Below are 12,666 nucleotides of genomic sequence, written 5' to 3'. Positions count from 1 at the left end.
TTCAAATGTTCATATATAGCACAAAAACTCAAAACATTTTAAACATTAAACTACATAAAACAAATTACAATAGGGATACGATTTTTTAAATTTCAAAAATAAAAATTAATATTGTCAAAAACTAGAGTTAAATTAATCTTCTCTTGTAATTATATATGAAACAACATTATACTATTTAAATTTCACTATAACAATACATTGATGTTATTTATCATAAATAACTGGATACTCATACATAGTACTCATCGTACATTAATTTTATATTATTACAGAGTCCTAACATATAAATATAACAATATTTTAATTACTTTAAAATTAATAATAATTATAGCGATAAAATTATTTGGCCTGCTACATATTCGTGTCCCATAGCAGTCTCGTTTCTTCAGTAAAATTAAATATTTATAATAACATTTTATTTAAAAAAAAATGTTAAATTTTACTCGGTATATAAGTGTTTTGTCTAATGTTATTAATATCTTAATAATCTAATATTCCCTGATTGATATTAATCTGTCATTAGTACACTGAATTAGAGATAGACAACGTTTTAATTATTATCTACCACATGACACTCATTTTCTAGTAAATAGTTTTTAGTTATTCCTGGTCATTTATAAAAAATACTTTGAATTTTCTACTTACCAAAATTCAGTAACCAACCTCAAAATTGAATGTAAAAGTATTACTCTAAATGATACGACAAAAAAAAAATAAGCACACATCATTGTAAAACCAATACATTCATCACTCAGAAACTAAAATATTTTGATTTAAAAAGTTATAACTTTTTACACTGCACGAATTCAAGGAATAAAATAGAGTAGTTTAATAAACCCATTTTTTTTTTTTTTTTTAAGTAAACATCGTATAAATAATAAATACAAACCGTTACAGTAATTTCAGAACAATAGAAAAACTATTATTATTATTATTTTTTTTAAATGAATAACTATTATATTTACGATGTTTGATATTACACCAGCTGGTCGATGTTACGTGTATAAAAATCCATGGCTCAATGAATTCAATTTGTTCAAAAATTACTTTAGGAGTTTTAATTCTAATTTTTAAAAGTTAGGAAATTTATAAGTACATAACATATTATATAGTTTAATTAACTAAGTTTTAAACCTTAAACTCGGATCTTAGTGGATTACATTTAATCAAAAAATACCTATATTTTTCGGCAATTTATTTATCAAGTTTTAAGTTTAAGTTATTGAATAAGACTTAAATTATAAGTAAACCCAATTTATTATAGTTGTAAAATATATTATTTTATATTTTTACAAGATAATTTATATTTAATAAAGATATTACACTGATTATATTGCACAATATGCTAATTTAGTAAAAATAGTTTATAGCAGATAGGCACATGGATTTATCATAGCTTTCATTAATTTTTTCACAATGAATAAAACGGAATAATCTTTTTTTTTATTAGATAAAATACAGCTTGAAAAATTCATATTTTTTCTAAATATTTTGTGTGCTATTATTACAATCACATTTTGAAATAATAAATTAATATATTTATGTACTAAAAATTTAGATTATACATATTAACTTATAGAACAATTATATTTATAAGTGAATACTATATTATACATAATATTTATGTGTATTTTATACAGTTTTTATATTATGTCATCATAAACTATATAAATATTATTATATCAGATTTTAGATTTAAAGTAGGTTTATTACTTATAATTTTAATTGTTTATACTAAATAATTAATAAATTAATTAATAAATATTACTAATAATAACACCATTATTATATCTAAAAAAAATTAACATATTTCTTGTAAAATGTAATTACTATGTTGATCAGATTTTAAGTTATGAATGATTTTGATTAAAGATTCCTATTTACAATTACTCTAATTTCCCATGGATACAGTAAAATTGTACACTGGACAATTTACACATTAGTTTGTATTTTAATTTTTTTCTATTCAGCGTTAATGGAATTTTCATGATATTTTAATTTAAAAACAGTCAGTTTATTTTATCTATGTAAATATGCAAATTATTTTTAAGATTAAGACATTCTTTACTACTATGAAACATTAAATAAATTTCTCTTTTTTTCGAATTACCAAGTGCTTCTGCAGTATTGATATTCTTTAATATTCTTGAGATAATTATAATTTTTAAATAATAATTATAAAACTAAATTGAATCATATATTTTTATTTTATTAAAATTAAATGAAAACTTTTCCAATGGTGTTGGAAATTTATATATATCTATGTATATTAGTAATAATATTTCTTAAATAATCAGACATTAATGGTTGTTAAAGATTTTGTACAGGTTATATTTTTTGTTACAATAAATTATTTATATTTATTTTAGCTATTGTTTGTTAGCTGTCTCACTTTGTTCTTTAGCAATTAGTAGAAAAACTTAAAAATATTGTATCACACTCTAACAGCTTCTATTTGTGTGCGTTTGATGATAAGGTGCTTGACTGTTAATCGGAGTGTAAAGGAAATCATTTGGTTTTATTGTTTTTACTCATAAAATAACGTTGTATGTTGAAAAATGTATGGTATAAATAAAGTATACATTTTTTTCAAATTGAATAATGTGTAGAGACAAAAGTTTGAATTTAAATCATAGTTTAATATGATTAAATATCCTTAAAAATAAAGTTATATAGGTAATAAAATAATATATCCTTATAATATTATGAGAATATTCATGTAATCTATTCGTAAAAATAGTTATACATTATACTTACTATGAAATATATTACAAATAACACACACAGAAAAAAAATTTAAGTCATCAATAAGTGGTTAATACTTAATTAATTTTAATTTCAAGTTCCAAACTTTATTTCACGCTGTATTTTATGTAATACGAAAAGATTATATTTATTCTAGTCTTATTACCTATTTATAAAAAGTAAAATTTATATAATAAAACGTAATAATAATATAACAAAATCAATATTGGGATGAAATATAATAATATACATTTTGATACGATTATGGCATAGGTAATAACTTTCCAACATTTTAATTTTATGAAATTATTTCTTATATTATTAAAAATACTTCATTTGTTAATTTTATCATTATTTTTTTTTTTTTTTTTAATGTTTCCTAAACTAAATTATATATGTGTTTATTTATTTTTGACAAAATAAAAGTATTGTAACCGTCTACAAAAATGTGCCAAATCTTGAACGAACATTTTAGTGAAAACCAAAATTAATCTCTAAAAAATTAAAAAAATTCTTGAATTCAAATATTTAGATAATATTTTAATATAACATTCTTTTAATTATGTTATTGTTTATTTAAAATGTATAGTGTAACATAAATGGATATTTTTTCATGTGAGCCTTGTTAATTTTATTTTTTATTTGTATATCATAGTATTTACCTAATATTGATTGTAAATAAAAAAAAAAAAACAATTTAATAAAAAAATATAACATTTTAAATATCTTTACTGCCTTTGTTAAAATTCAATAATTATTAACTATACATTTTATTAAATATATTTTTCTAAATATTTAAATTAGATTAATTTTCATTTTATGTTAAATACCATTAATACTGTAAATTCTTATTTAAACCATATAGCATCCGCGAAAAGTACGTAAAAATTACTACTTAATACTATTGTATTGGGGGTCAAATATTTAACCAATGAACGTAACATATTGTTAAATATTTACTAAACACTTGCTTATAACTTAAAATATGTTGACTTTTTTTTATGTAATATTATTTTTTGTACTTATACATGGCATACGAATGTAATCAAACTAACAAAGAATAAGACGTTTGCAGTGGTTTGCATTGTATTGTTTTGTTGTAGTGTTTAATTTTACATTTTAATGAGGGGAAAAAATACAAAAGACATTAATTACCATTTACCATTTTGAAAAAAAAAAATGCAATATTGTTTAAAAAAGAGAACATAACAATTCTATATTTTTTATTATTAGAATTAACTAGCATCAATTTGAAAATCGTGTATTGGATATGTGTAATACGAGGGCAGAGGTCAAACTATGATCGTCTCTGATGGATTTATCGATTTTTAACGTTAAGTACATCGATCTTCGTATGTGTATGTATAAACATGACCGATGCAAACGTTTAAAAATATTTATAAGGTTGGTATTGTTTATCGGTAGCAGCGGACGTCGATCCAGACAGTGAGAGATATATCGTCTCCGCTATCCTCTACTTATTCTGTGTGTATGTTTGCGTGTGTGTGTGTTTATGTATGTGTGATATATTTCTTGATTTCGTGGCCGCCAATGGTTCGACAATGGCTCCAAGTTGCGATTTATGGCGAGAATAATCGAAGAACGGAAAACCGTGTGAAATATACACGCATTAGCAAACACTCGCGTATTATATACGAGTATATATAGACGATACAGCATAGTACGCAATTGTATAATAATATATTGAATATATTGAGACCTTTCTGAAATCTGGAAGTCCGGTCAATTTTAGTTCGATGCGCTCAATAATAATAATGTGAACGAGTAGTAAGTACAGTACAATATAATATATTTTCCTTTTTTTTTTTAATTAAAATAAAAGTTTTCACTGTTTTCAGTGTAAATTTATTAATATATAAATATTGCCAATTAAAAAGAAAAAAAAATCTACAAAGAAGGAAAATAAAGAAAAGTTTTATGACTCACGAGAATATGATGAGGTATCATAATATTATTTAAAAAAATAAGCAAATCATTATTTTTTATGAGACCATCCATTATTTAACAGGAACGCTTATTCCGATAGCTAACTGATTTGGGGAATAATACTCTATACCATTTGTGAGAAATATTAATTAATTATACATTATATTATAAATCCTATAGTCACGTAAATACATAATCATTTAAGTTTAATAATAAAGTTATTCTTATAAGTTATAATTAATAAGTACACCTTAATACATATTTCTATAAATCACTTAATTATATTAATACATACAGTTATACACTTAAGTACGAAATAATGTATAATATTTATAAAATATCTTGATTGTGTGTATATTTTTATTGTTATTTATATTTAAGTAAATTAAATTAATTCCATCATTATTTTTTTCCCCTTTAGTCATAACATATTATTATTTAAATATAAATAAGTATAATGTATTTGAAAAAAAAACAATATGATAATCTCTATGAAGCTATGTTTATTGTTTAATACTTTTTTGTTAGTATAAGTACTATTATTTATAATTATTTATGTTTTAATATGTGTTTGTGAGTAATAAGTGTATAGAATCTTAAAAAATTATTATCTATTTTTACTTTTTACCAAAAAAAAAATTAAAAATAGGTATTATACAATGGAGTAATTTATAAAAACATATCTTAAGGTGTACTTATTAATTATAAGAAAAAAACGTATACAATTAAACTTTAATTATTATGGATTTAAGTGGCTAGCAACCATAATAATATAATCTATAATTTATAAATATTTTAATACATAGTATGAAGAACTTATAACTATTTGATTTACGGAATTCCACCGATTTAGAGCGACTATTCCCTAAATCAGTTAGCTTTCAAAAATATTCAACCAAGAATAGTTTCTAAGATTATTACGGAACAATCGCCAAAGCTACTATTAAACAAGAACAAAAACAAAAAATAAAAACATAAATAGAAGAACATAAAAAAATACAAAAGTTTACATATTATCTAGAATCTAGATAATATGATGATTTAGACAAAAATATTCATTGAATAATTCTATATACTTAAAGAAAACCAGCAGATATCTAACTTAGAAATCTAATATGAATGGCGCCACGGACGCGTTTTCAAAAGATATCAAAACGGTAATCATATATTATACGGTATTATATAAACAGTAACGTATATACTATATAACATATATATATATATATATATATATGTATATACATATATATATTATACATATGTTTATACAACTCGGCAACAGGCAACCATGTACAAACATTATGATATAGGTAGACAAAATCGCAGTTCATAGAGTAAATTTAAAGTAATTTCGTTACTCGTGCAGAAAAGCTGGATTCGAATGCTCTCGCGCACTGACAAGATTACTATACTGCCAACGCCGCGCAGTGTAAGCGTCGTAAGACTTACGGCTCTCCGGGATGTTTTACGCGTTCACATATACATAATATATTATAAATTATCACGGGTGGTGGAAAATTTGGCTGTTGTTTGGTTCGGGTCGATATTATTTTATAACTTATCTAGCATATTGGATGTATACCTACGCGTTCTAGAACCCCATGCCTGGTTGGATAATTAAAACTATACGTTACTCCGCACTGAAGAGCGTGGGTACAAAATTAATGCACACAACTCGCTGAAAACTTTTGCCGCATAGGTGGTGATAATATACGTAACCTAACCTCGAAACACCTCAACGCTTTGATTGGAGGGTATTTGTTGAATAAAGCCTCTGTTTTTTTTGTGGAAAGGATATATCAATGACAACTCTATCGTGAATGTGTTTTGCAAAAAAAAAAAATAAATAAATAATGTAAATAAAGTATTTACAAAGAATTAAACGAGCATCGCCTCAAAACAATGCATAAACAAAGTATATGCAATCAAGTGCATCACAGTGATGTGATTTCGAAGTTTGAAATCATATAACTTACAATAAGGTACATGTATTTATAATTATAGTTATGTTATCTAAACGCTTATATTTTACTCTATTTACAATTATTTATAAAAAAATATATTATATATATATTAAATAAATATGAATTTTATTGTATAATAATACGTTTTATTTAACCAATTGTTATTTATTTTATAAATTAATTTGCACTTATCAAGAATATAAAAATATAAAAGTATATTTTTATTTTTTTAAATCTAATATTTAAGTATATAACACAATTTTCATAAAATCATAGTTCACTTAATTTCTAATTTTTTAATAGTCAACATGTGAATTACTTCATATTCTTATAGACCATTACAAATTAATGTGAAAACTCTAAAAATATTTCTTAATAACATTTTAATTGTTTACAATAATTTTGAAATTAGCTCTAATACAATATTTTTTCAGTGTATGTTCAATACATTTTTAAAGATAAAGCTTATTTTAGGGGATTAGTGATAGTTTAAGCTATTTAGTTATTCAAGATATTTTAATGTACATTTGTAAAATACTAATATTTTTTATGATACACTAAATAATTATTAAATAATATTAGATAATAGACAGCAGTTATACAATTATGGCATATTTCAAGTAAATAATTACCATGACGATATTTTAATAAATTATTACTTGTAAACGAAATAATATTTTAATATTATAATTTTTCATTTTTTACTATTAAATTTATTAATTTTTAATGTGTAACATCGTTAAAAATATAAATTATTTATCAAATATACATTACATAAAACAATATTAAAATACCAAAGCTATCACATTTGATGTTTTTGTTCTCAAATTATTAACGAAAACAAAATGAAACAACAATTGAGCCTATTAAAATTGAAATAAAAAAACATTAGAACAATCTTTATAATAGCTATGTGGACATAATATAAATACCATTTTAATACAAAAATAGATACCATATTATAATAATTTAATAAATAAATTTCTAGGTAAGAGTAATTATCATTTAATTGTAATTTATAAGATACATGAGGTGATGAGTATTGTAAACTTAGAACGAAACTGTGTCTTTTCACAAAATGGTTTGTTTTAAATAGTTTATTCAAGAGACCGTTTTATTTAAAACCATGATAAAAATTGTCAATAATAATTATTAAATATAAAAAATTAATATATTCGATCTGCGTCAAGTCTCTTTATTTGTGTTAGTTTTAAGTGGAACACAAAAATAAATAGTGATAAGATTCAGTTAATTATCAATAATTGTATCATGTATAAACTATGTTATTTTAACTCTACTGACAATAAATAATATTAAGAATAATATAGAGATTACTATTAAATGACAAATAAAATTATTTTATTTTTAAATAATTCTTAATTATAACGCAAATATATATTTTTAACTTGAGTAATATATCATTGATAACTTAACCTCTATGTACAAAAAAAATTTAAAAAAAAATTAAGTACCTGAGCTAGAATCAATACTCAAGTATTTCTCTACAACATAGACGATTATATTATAAAACTTTATATAAATTGTTTATAAAATAAGCTGCATATACCTACGACTCTAGTGAATAATATTATACAAGACGAAATCTACTAATACCACAAATTCTTACTAATATATAGGTATGTGAATATAGGCATTAAATAGAATGGTATTTCTAGAAATATTAAATTTGCATCGAATACATGTAGTCATACGAATACGATGAGTAGGAAAATGTTTTAGACTGTAGAGTGTGCATATTATTGTAATAAATCGTCTTGCTTAAATCCTAATGACAAACTTATTCGTACAGTAAAAACACCGCACTGAGTATATATATATATAAATTCACGGTTACACGGTACTCTTGTCGTAGATATTATTTTATATTATTATATAAATCTGTTATTTAACACCGCGGATGGCAAATTTAAGTCCACTTCGCGTTGCTTTCGGTAAGAATAGAAAAGGGATTTTCGTCAACGATGGTCGATAAATCTTTTTTGCTCCTCCTACCTTTTTTTTTAAAAAAAAGTATGCACATCTTCGTTTTTTTTCGAAGTAATATTTATTTATATGCATACATAAAATGTAAAGCCAGTTTATATTTAAAACTATTACCTCTCTACCTGTGCACCAATATATGAAAAAAATCTAAGCATAAGAGTGAATTGAGGAAAAAAATCTTTCACTAAAAATATCTTTAGATTTCAAAACAAATAAAATGCTTCTCAAAAAGAACAATTATTTAAATCTCAGTTATAGCAATATTTAATATTGCTTTAAGCCTGGATTTTATGGATCAATTGAAAACTTATCAATAGTTTTTAGAAGTAATATGAGTTATAAAAGAAAAAAATATGTTTCCAAATACTAAATAGTATGCAAGAACAAATGTTAGATACGCAAAAAAATATGTATATATACTTAAAAAAAATATAATTCAAAATTCTGAAAAAAAAAAAATTAAATTAAATTATCTAACTTATAATATGCATTAAACAAATTTAAGGTATGGAAAAAATATATTTATGTATAATATGTTTAAAAAAAAAATTCTTGAATACTGATTGAAAAGTTTAAAAAACTACTGTAAAATTTCAATTGTGTACAATAAAATTACTAGCAAACAAACAATAAATTATAGATTTATATGATAAGTCTATTCCATTACTCATCAATGATAAAAATGTATTTCGATATACATGATACATATTTAATGCGTATTGTACCGTTATTATAAAATCAATATTCAACTGCGGCGTTAAAAATAAATACATTCATTAAATAATATTAAATTTTATTTAAAATAAGTAAATTAGAAAAAATAATTTTCTTTAGAAAATATAATGTAAGTGTCACCAATGGGTGGCTTCTTTCTTCAATTTTATCATGTCATAGTTTTACTCTGAGCCTATATGTTTATTGTTTCTTCTGGTACAGATTGTATATTACTTATTTAAAATATAAAAAAAAGAAAATATATAATAATATGTAAAATATACGAATGAAAAATAATAAATTATGCACATTTTTCTTAAAACTGATAAATTAAATACGATTCTTTTATTTTTAAACTAAGAATCGTATATCTTTTATTTCTTGCTTGTTATACTACGAATCGAAAAAAAAAATAGAAAGATATGTAAGTCCTACAACTTCCGAGCATTACTTATCAACAATAGTTTTAGTTATGAAACCCTATTACTAGTTAGCTTCCTTATATTTCTTAAAGAAAAATTAGTATCTTACCTTTCTTCACCAAAATTCATGAATATTTAATTTTAATATAAATTTTGTTCCGTAACATTGTATTAAATTCTCAGTTTAAACAGAGTTATTCTCACTTCATAATACACCTTTTTTTAGATTCTGAACGAAGTGATGAATGTATTGATTTTACAATGATGTGTGTTTTTTTTTATTATTTTGTTTTTTTTTTGTGTCTGTGTACAGCATAACTAGTCGAAATAATGCTCCAATTTCAAACTATGGGGGTGGTTTCCGATGTAAAAGTGAATATCCTTGGTGCATTATAGAGGTAAAAAGTTAACATTTTCCAACAGTTTTCAAAAAAATCGAGAAAAACAAAAAAAAAATGACGGAAAAACGGCAATTTTTACGCAAAACCAGTTTTCGACAAAATCGATTTTTTTTTATGGTTGTAATTCAAAAACTAATCACTAAAAATACTTGAAATGTTCACCGAATGTTAATGTCAGTGTTATCTATATACAGTTAAATTTTCAAAAATGTTTGACTTTTTTGTGTTTTTTATAGACCACTGAAATTTTCGATTTTTTTGAGAAATTTTTTTTAAAGTGTCGATAAAAAATTTTTGGATGACCAAAAAGTTTTGAAAATTTTCAGGCCATAAACATAAACCACATTTTTCACCAACCACTGGAAATTATATCCTAGGCTGACAAATCATCTTCGTTCAGAATCGTTTTTCGTATACAATGATACCTATCATTGCATTCAAATTTAACCTACCCTAGTCCGAGGTCAACCCCACCCCCTAATGTACAGCAGAACGGTACCCACTTGCCCGCTTTTTTTATAGATTATTTGATATATTTTTTTAATTATTATAACTTTTGAGACAAAAGTATTGTCAAATTGCTATAACGATGTTCCCTATATAGTTAATATTTGTCTAACCTTACTCAATAGCAGAATGTTAAAATATATATTAGTTTAGTATTTCCTTTACTTACTTTATTTTATTTTCGAAATCATGTACAAGAAACATTGTTAGTTTAAATTTGTATTTTAAATGAATTAATTGTATTTATTTTTAAATTTAACTAAAATAATAAGAAAGATAATTTGAATAGCAAATGACAATTGATGCTTTATTATCATAGTAAGTGTTCATCAACCTGACGGTGAAAAATGCGCGATCGACGTGCCTAGTCTACTAATTTTTTTGTAAAGATAACTGCAGTTCGACTGACCACAAAACATGCACGTATACTGTTTGACGGATTTCTCTCTTTATTTTTCACGTCAATATATAAACTAAGAATTGTATACATAATATTGTATACAATTTACGAATATTATCTTTATTTTTCAATACTTATGTAATGACGATAATAATATAATACGTGTTGTACTGTTGTCATCATGCTAATATTGTTAATCTAATAGCACATCATGTAAAAGGTACAGTGAGTATCAAGAGTATCGTATCACTCGTATATCCATGACACATTAGAAATATATTTCATAAGAAAATTCTCATAAACTTAACGGTATACAATACTTTTTGTAGAGTACTGAAGAAAAAAAATGAATTTTAATATTATATTGGCATGCCATGCAGATAATTATACTGATACGTAGCTTTTGGGACATAATATATATACCGTGGACTATATGATAAAATAACGTTTAGTTTTTTAGTATTACTAGGAAAATGTACATTAATTTTTAAGAAGAAAACAGAAATTTTCTACTTTCTATAGTCAAATTGTATGACCAATATATTTTATGTTAATGAGTAAATAGTGTTAATTAATAAATACAAATTTACTGATTGTTATTAATAGTTTATATTATAATTATAAGTTTAGTATAACTATTAATAAAAACGTATACTACAATACATATTATAAAATTCCATCTGTCCGCTTACTTTATAATAGAATGTAATAGATAAGATACATAAAATATAATTAACTATAAATTGTAGTTTTATTTTAAATATAATAAACATTGAGATACAACAAAATAAATAATATAATATTTGAAAACTCGAAGGCTCAAAAGTATGGCAAGAATAAGTCTTACGAGACGATTGCCTTTCCTCTTAAAACTGTCTCTGATTATATGAATGTGCTTTATTTTGCCGTACGCTTCTTTTCATTTCTCATCCAACATTCGTTTATGTTTGTCGATTAGTGGCTGCGCCTTTCCCCGAATTAAACGTTCACGAGTTATTAAATACAATATTCAGTAGAATTAATATACAAATTTCGTGTTTTATTCGAAAAACTTTTCCATACTTACCTCCACAAACAACATAATTTTTACTAAACGTATAAAGTAATAACAATCAAAATGCGTATTTAAACTTTTTAATAGTGTTACATTTTCGTTTTTGTTTAACTGTAGTAAATTATACCTCGAGGACATGGGAATAAACCAGGAGCTTTAGAAGTAAACGGAAAAAAAAACACAACATACTTATAATGCGAACGTTATGCCCGTATTATGTTTGAACCCAAATTTTTACCCGTTCACGGTTAATAACGTTTCGTTGACTACGCGATGTAAAAATAAAGTAAAATACCTACACTAAGGAAATTCGACGTTTACATATTTATAATTGCTCAACGGAGTTTTTTTGTATAATCAAAATTGTCTAAAGAAAACTCATTGCCGCGCGTCCTCTGAAAATAAACAATATTTCACGTTTTTCAAATATAACGGTGTCTCAAGCTCCTTTAGGTCGGTTGAAAATATAGAGATATTTTGGCTTATCCAATTTTTCACAGGCTTGGTT

General features: G+C 23.6%; 1 protein-coding gene across 4 annotated transcripts in view; it reads right to left on the bottom strand.

Moving 5' to 3' along the window:
• Positions 1-12,666, bottom strand: part of LOC114121288 (lachesin-like) — a 176,126-nt gene that overhangs the window by 89,783 nt on the left and 73,677 nt on the right. The window lies entirely within an intron of this gene.

Source organism: Aphis gossypii, chromosome 2, assembly GCF_020184175.1.
Source record: "Aphis gossypii isolate Hap1 chromosome 2, ASM2018417v2, whole genome shotgun sequence".
In the NCBI taxonomy this organism is placed as follows: Eukaryota; Metazoa; Arthropoda; class Insecta; order Hemiptera; family Aphididae; genus Aphis; species Aphis gossypii.
This window is presented reverse-complemented; position numbering and strand designations above follow the sequence as displayed.